Raw genomic sequence first — 7636 nt, 5'->3', positions numbered from 1 at the left:
TAAAAAGTTTGCAACTAATAAAAAATAAATAAATAAAAACTACATTAGACAATGAAACAAAACAGTCAGACACGTAAACTGAAGGAAGCATCAGGATGCCATGTGGATATATGTGTTCACGTGTGTTTAAATATACATAAAGCTTTATCCCCAGACTCGCAGAGAGGGCAGCTGAGGTGTTATCAGAGCAGGAACACTGTTCTTCCTCCCAGAGAATTCCTGGAAGAGAGCAAAAGCTCACACAAAGACCGGAAGAAGGAATGTGACGGAGAGAGAGAGAGAGAGAGAGAGAGGGGAGGACGTCTCAGAAGTGCTGTGCACCGTGGAACAGGTCAGAAAGAGCCACGGAGATGGTGCGCTCTGTATAACTGGCATTTACACACTCACACACACACACACACACACACACGCACACTTAGCTAGCATTGTGACTGTGCAGGCTGCAGAGATGAGCTGGTTCTCTCTCAACCTCTCTTTGAACATTCACAACAAAAGCAAAACGGCAGGAACATGGCCAGAGCAAGAACTGACCTGTGTATGTGTGTGTGTGTGTGTGTGTGGTCATACAATAGATCCAAAGATCCAGCTCTAAAATCTGACTGGACGAGCTCTGCTCAGAGAAATTTTAACAGAGCTAATCTACATTTAACTAACAATTTCTATATAATGTATTCTATAGTTTGCAATCATTTTACAGAAACAGTAGGCTATAAGATCCTTGCAATAAAGTAGCTATAGCTATACCCTAAAGCTGTTTTAAAACTGATCAAATCTATCTGTTCGTTTATCTGAACTGTCCAAACAAACTGACCAACCTTCCAAAAAAAACTACAGTATCATACAAAAGTTCAGGTTCAATAAGAAAGTAATATTTTTTAATCAAAGAAATTGCTTTTATAAAGCAAGAATATATTATATTGGTCTCAAGAAACACAAAACAAATAAAAATACATATATCATGCATCAAATACCCTAAACATAAAATTAATCACAGTTTTAACAAAAGTTATTATACGAAATGTTTCATTTAAACACATCATGCTAATCATTCAGTACCATGATATCAGCGTAGCATGCTTTCCCTCCACAGTATTGTAAAGATGCATTCTCTCATGGCTGATTGGTTTAACACTCACAGATAAACATAATTTACATACAGTTATCCACAAAACGCACACACATTTTGAACCCCATCTGGCTAACACACAAACATTTATTTCCATTAAAGAGCTGCTCAAATGGTGGTTTTGCTCAATGTGGGTTTGCTTTGAGCTCTGCAGACACAAAAACTTGCAGTTTCATGAAATATTGATAGTAGATCAATATGATACATCAGTATGAGTTAGGAACGAATGGCTGAAAGAAGTCCAGGAAGTTTTTTTTTTTAGCGATGACAAGAGTTTAGGAGGAAGTACACTGAAAGAGACAATTGTTCCTGGACAAAAAAAGAAAAAACCGAGGCGTGTCGTGACTCATGTAGGATTTACAAATGTGTTCACACTGTGCTTCTCGTCTTCTGTCTCACAACCATCAAGACAACAAACACGGGAAGTCGTTATTCCCATACAGAGTAGAATTAGGTCAGTGTCATACACCGTCATCCAGGAAAAGAGCTTATCATAGCACACCACATCCTAAAGCCAATGTACATCAAGAGCGAGCGAGAGCACGGGAAATAAGTCTCGTGATTGATTGTGAGTGTGTCTCTGTGTCAAGAGAGCATGGGATGATGGGAAACGAGAAAGCGAGAGCATGAGAGAGAGAGATATATCTCACAGCTGTGTGGGATCAGGTCACGGTCGACTGGTTTAAAGCCTGATTTAACTGCTGTGCCAAAATACCCATGTCTGAGATCACACCAGCCTCATGAGCTCTCAGAGATTAATACTGATGGAGATCAATCCGTCCAGCCAGAAAGAGACACCGAGGGCGTAGGTTTGGTCCAGAAGTGTTCAATCAAACTAGGTACGAGGGGTGTCCCAAGCTCCTGGAGGGAAGTTTAGCTCCAATCTGCTCCAACACACCTACGTACCTGGAAGTAATTACGAAGAGCTTTCCTGCATCTGCATACAACCTAAAACATGTCTCATTCCCTTCTGTGTACATTTAAATAAAGACATTTAACTAAGTAGCAGACCCAGCATTTATAAAACAAATGTCAAAATCCCCCGGATGTAGCGCTACTGCTATCTCTACCGAGTACAATCCCATGAGGCCATAGCTGATGTCATAGGTCACATGACAATGTTAACATGGAGAGTGAAAACACCTGTATTTATGGGTTATACTTTATTTGTCTCTATTGAATGAATGAATGAATACATAAATTCAGATTTACCATTACAAGCATTAATTACATTTTTAAATGTAAAATTATTTTTAATTATCATTATAATTAAGATTAGGGCGGGGCGATATGACCAAATCTTGTATCAAAATAGGAGTCATTTAATTTAAGGGTAACAATATAGTTATTTTTGATATATATTTACATTTAAATTATACTTTAATTGAGGTGTTTGTGATTTTCAGAATTTTTGATACCATATGAAATTTCTTAATTTCACAAGCATCAATATATATATATATATATATATATATATATATATATATATATATATATATATATATATATATATATATATATAAAACTAATACTAGCCTAAAAAGTCAGTGGTAATTAAAAAAAAAAAATCTACAGTAGACCAAATAAATAAATGTTATACACTGTATAAAAACAATTGTGTAAAAGTTACAAAAGTGATTCAGTCAAGACCAGTGAGAGATTTTTTCTGTTTTGTTGTTTGATTAATATGAATGACAGATTACAGGAATATTAGACTGCTGTCACTTTAAGAACTGCCTTCATACAATGTATTATTATACATGCGTTTTCTTTCACAGCTTTTTGCTTTCACTTAAGACCTAAATTAATGTGTACTGGAATAATGTGTACTCTTTTAATATTGGAAAATATGAAACAAGAAAAAAGCACTCACAGTTGGGTCCAAAAGTCCACTCTGAAAATCTGGATTTGAAAATGGCATTTTAACCTAGAAAAGTTTAGCACTAAATTACATTGTAAAAAATATGTTTACATATGCAGAAGAATGTATGCACTATTTCTAGGTCATTGTGTGTGTAGTAAATTTGTCTTGATTGTCTTGAATTCGGCGATGAGACCATGCTGGAGCAACTTGTGAAGTTCATGGCAACTCGAAAGCGCCTTTCCACTGTTATACTGGTAATATAATTTGTAATAAAACAAAAAAACTGTATTAACTGTAAATCGAAAAATATGAAATAGAAGCATTTTCACTTTTGGGCTCCGCTGTATATTACATTCAATCACAACTGCAACTGGTAGAAATATTGGTAGGGATTATTCAGGTCTCCCAGCTTCTAAACTGATGCTTAGGAGAGAAAGTGAGCGAGAAAAAAAGAGAGAAAGAAATATTTCGAGCGAAAGGGAGAGCGGCAGGTTAGCAGGTAATGGCGAACAGAAAAATAAACCTTGAAAAATGTATTCATCTAATCTACATCTGAATCAATCGCCCTTGCCCCAGAATAAAGGCACGTTCATCCTTCATAGCCCTCCCAAACGTACTGAAACACATCCATACTCTCCCTTTTCTCTTCAAATACTGTGTTCAGTCAGAGTCAGAGAGTGTGAGGGGAATAAAGGATATAAAACAGACTGGAACCTTCTTTCTCTCCCTTCCTCCATTTGTAGGATGGATTGTTTCCGCAGTCATTTCCTGCTTCGTCTTTTTTTGAGTTCTCATCAGGGTCGAGGAGAGGAAATGCTGCCAGCTGTCCACTTTATCAACTTCTCACCACAGACCCACAATGTACACACACCACATGTGACCCTGGACAACAAAACCAGGGTCAATTTGATAAATAAATCTGGAAAGGGTTAGCAAGCCGTTTCTAAGGCTTTGGGACTCCAGCAAACCACGGACAGATCCATTATCCAAAAATGGAGAAAAAACAAAAATCACACACAAAGACACAAATGCACATGTACGGAGCGAGTGAGCTCACGCTGACACAGGCACTAAACAGCAAATTAGCTGAAACACAGCACGCAAGATCAAAGCCCAGAAGAAAGACGCAAACAAGTCTGCCTAAGCTCATTAAAAAGCCTCTTTATTAGCGTCAAATTAAGAACTTTTTGACTTTGCAGAGGGATAAAGGGAAGAAAATAGAGAAGGAGAAAGATGGACGAGGGGAAAGTGTAAAGGAGGAGCGCTAGCTGCTAATCACATTACTAAAATGACTTTGAGTCCCGAATTTGACACAACGCTCATTTTGTGACGAAGGGAGACAATTAGTGGGATAAAAGGAGAGCTAACGTCTCATGTGGTGTGACTGATCCTTCAAGTTAAAGCGATCGGGGATTAAACAGAGACACACTGGAGATGTCTGGCTAAGTTAGGGAGTGATGGAGCGATAAGAAGAAAGAGTCCAGGAATCAGAGACAGACCAAAGAAGAAGAGAGCACGATTTGGAAAAAGGAGACACTTTTATTGATGTTTTATAGCTCAGGAGTCTTAATTGAGTTCTCCGCTATGTTTCAGTTAAAGTAGAATTGATAACTGACAACATAAGTATGGAGAGAGTATATGAAAGTGCATTTCTTGGTGTGACTTTACATGGTAAAATCAGCTGGGAAACCATAAAACACGTAAAAAGCAACATGGCAAATCTATAACACTACTGAATAAATCACAACATACTTTGAACATTAGGTGCTGGAATAAACAACACTATTATTCATGCACTTATACATTTATTTATCTAACATACATACTAAGTTTACATTTTCAGATTTGAACATAATATACCTTTACATACAAAATTTGTATATTGTTATTCCCCGCTTATTTTTATGCTTCTATTGTCTGTGTTTTTTTCATTCTGTTGCATCGTGGAAGCTTCTGCCACCAAAACAAATTCCTCATGTGTGTAAACATACCTGGAAATAAAACTCTTTCTGATTAAATCAATGTATATTTTGTATAATACATTTAAACTACCACTCGTGAATTACTGTGTGGAAACCTGGGGAAACACCTACAATAATAACTTACAGACAAATGCATTATTCTGCATTATATACATATTACAATAAAGCTACGTTCTTGCTAGGTAGATATAATTATATATATATATTTTTTTTCATACATCAGACTATTATGGTCAAGCTTCAAACATGAAAACCAAACACAGTACAAGCATCACAAAAATAGCCCAAAGTTTATGCACAACATTCAGTGTTTTCTGATGCAATACGACGACTTTGGTTAATGAACAGACTAAAACGTAGGAAGATATACAGTTACTCTTCACCTACGCTGAAGCTCTAGAATCTAATTTGCAACGTTCAGATCAAAAAATGGTGTTTCGCATGAGATTGATCATGTGTGAAGAAATACTTGCAATGGAGAATGAGATTTTATAGCCTCATAATGGCATTCAGTGAATAATAATTAAAATCTGCTCTAGTTGTCATGTTATGAGATCATTTGGACTACTTTAAATATGTGTTTTGTATGTTTTAGAGCTTCACAGATGTGATGAATTATTGAATAGAAAAGTAAAGATTCACCAAAACATGCAGTAGTTGGGTTGGAATAGAATTATGAGAGAATAATGCTAATCATCAAGTTTTTGGCTCTTTAAAATATCAACTTATTCTCAAAAGTTGTTTTTCTAAATGCACTTAAAACAATAAAAGAAACAGAAACTGAAATGATTGAGACAAATGTACATACAAAAACAGCATTCAGAAAAAATACAGTTGTAAGACACATATTGAAAAGCATATTCCAGATAATTGTAAATATTTGAAGTTATAATAAGATGTGTTGAAGGTATTGAAATCTCTGAAATTGCAAACTTTGTTATCTTGGCAGATCTGTGCACGGTTTATGATATAGCTAGAATATTATCTAACGTGCTCACTGGGGGGTAGAAAGGCATTATTTTCTCCACACTTTATCTTCTTTATTTTTCTATTTTCTGTAAAGCTGCTTTGGAACAACATTTATTATAAAAACCACTATACAAATATAATTGAACTGAAACTCTAGATGCACACATTATTTCAGTGGTGCTCTCAGGAGAAGATGCGAAGAGAATCAGGGAGCTTCACACGACTCAAAGAAGCATCAGGCTTCGCTTTGTCCTCCACATGAAACACGTTGCATATAGAGTACTAAATGGTTAAATGCCACAAAAATGCATTATTTTGTTCTGAATGTCACGGTATGATTTGACATTGTGCTTTAAAAGCACAACTCAATGTAGTTTTCCATACTTTCATTTCTCATTAAAGTCCGATATTTACTATGTATAATAAAAGCAGGTGCATGACACCCCTCTGCCTTGTGACCTTTTATTCCATGGTTTCTTCTTTACTTACTCTAACGTCTTCCTTTCTCTGTCTAGTCTTCTCCATCATGGGTATAAAAGAGATGACTGAGGAAAGATCTCTCAAGAGAGAGGACAGAGAAACAATGGGAAAAGCACGGTCAGGAATCCCCAGGTGACTCACTACCTGCCCGAGAGAAGACAACCAAAGAGAGGCACAAAGAAGCGAGGGATTTTACAATGCACATACTGTACGTGTGTGTGTGTGTGTGTGTGTCAGACAGCTAAGTGAAATTGAAGACTGTTGACAGCATTAATATCCAATTATATTAGTTACTTTTGCCAGCATTATAATGATATACATACAGTAGAAGCCCCATCTGACTCACACAGACCCATATATTCACAACATAAGAAAAAAAATAAACTAAAAATGTATAGCTTCTAAATATACAAACATTTGCTATCACAAACGCTATGGGAAAAACAAACAATTACAAGTTCATCAAAGGTTGGCTTGCAAAAACCGACCATAATTCATATAACTTATATTATATATTAACATTTGCAACAATAACAACAAAAACAACAAGCTCCTTTAAATAAAACGGGGAAATTACATGTTAGTGCCTTAAGCAAAACAAAAACACTGTAACATTAACTTGTGAACATAAAACAAAGAAAGTCATTCACTAGCATTAGCAAAACGTGAAAGGGGCGACTAAATTTAGGCTATATATGTCATTTATGTTCTCTTTATATATTCCGACTTAATATTATTGAAACACAGCACAGACCTACTACAATAAATTGAATTAAAATTATTAATTACCTGTTTCACATTGACACCAACCTCAGCGACTCAATAAAATAACGTCCCAGATGAGACACAAACAGGTGGTGTTGATTTCAAATTCAGATTACGCGCCATTTTTCCAAACGTAGTATCAAACACAGCGCGAGCCGTAACGTCCAATTCGTGAATAAATTACGCAGTTCCATGACGTCGATCGATGTTTATTCGAGTGCACCGGCGCTGCGCAGACCGATCGGATGACTTCAAAGTACCGCGAGAGCGATTGGAGAGCAGACGACTGTTGATACTTTTGAATTACTCTCGCGGTACTTTGATGTTATGCGCCGATTGGTCCGCGCAGATGGACCTCGAACAAGCCTCAAACACAAAAATAAACACAAAATACTTATACTAAAAACACTGAGTAAAAATGTAAAAACTGAAAATACATTTATAATGGAA

The 7636-nt window shown here is 36.2% G+C and overlaps 1 long non-coding RNA gene across 2 annotated transcripts; it reads right to left on the bottom strand.

The window, feature by feature from the left end:
* Positions 1-1030: 1030 nt before the first annotated feature.
* LOC127958579 (uncharacterized) lies at positions 1031-7430 on the bottom strand. 2 transcript variants are annotated; one of them, XR_008154105.1, is made up of 4 exons: positions 7211-7430; positions 6431-6565; positions 3705-3872; positions 1031-2032 (listed from the first exon to the last, which is right to left on the bottom strand). It is a non-coding gene; the product is annotated as an uncharacterized LOC127958579 (long non-coding RNA). The 2 variants fall into 2 exon arrangements; XR_008154106.1 differs by lacking the exons at positions 1031-2032; positions 3705-3872 and adding an exon at positions 4743-4981.
* Between the last annotated feature and the right edge of the window lie 206 nt (positions 7431-7636).

The sequence above is a fragment of the Carassius gibelio genome, chromosome B5 (assembly GCF_023724105.1).
Source record: "Carassius gibelio isolate Cgi1373 ecotype wild population from Czech Republic chromosome B5, carGib1.2-hapl.c, whole genome shotgun sequence".
Taxonomy (NCBI): domain Eukaryota; kingdom Metazoa; phylum Chordata; class Actinopteri; order Cypriniformes; family Cyprinidae; genus Carassius; species Carassius gibelio.
Note: the sequence above shows the minus strand (reverse complement) of the source record. Positions and strands in the feature narration are given on the sequence as shown.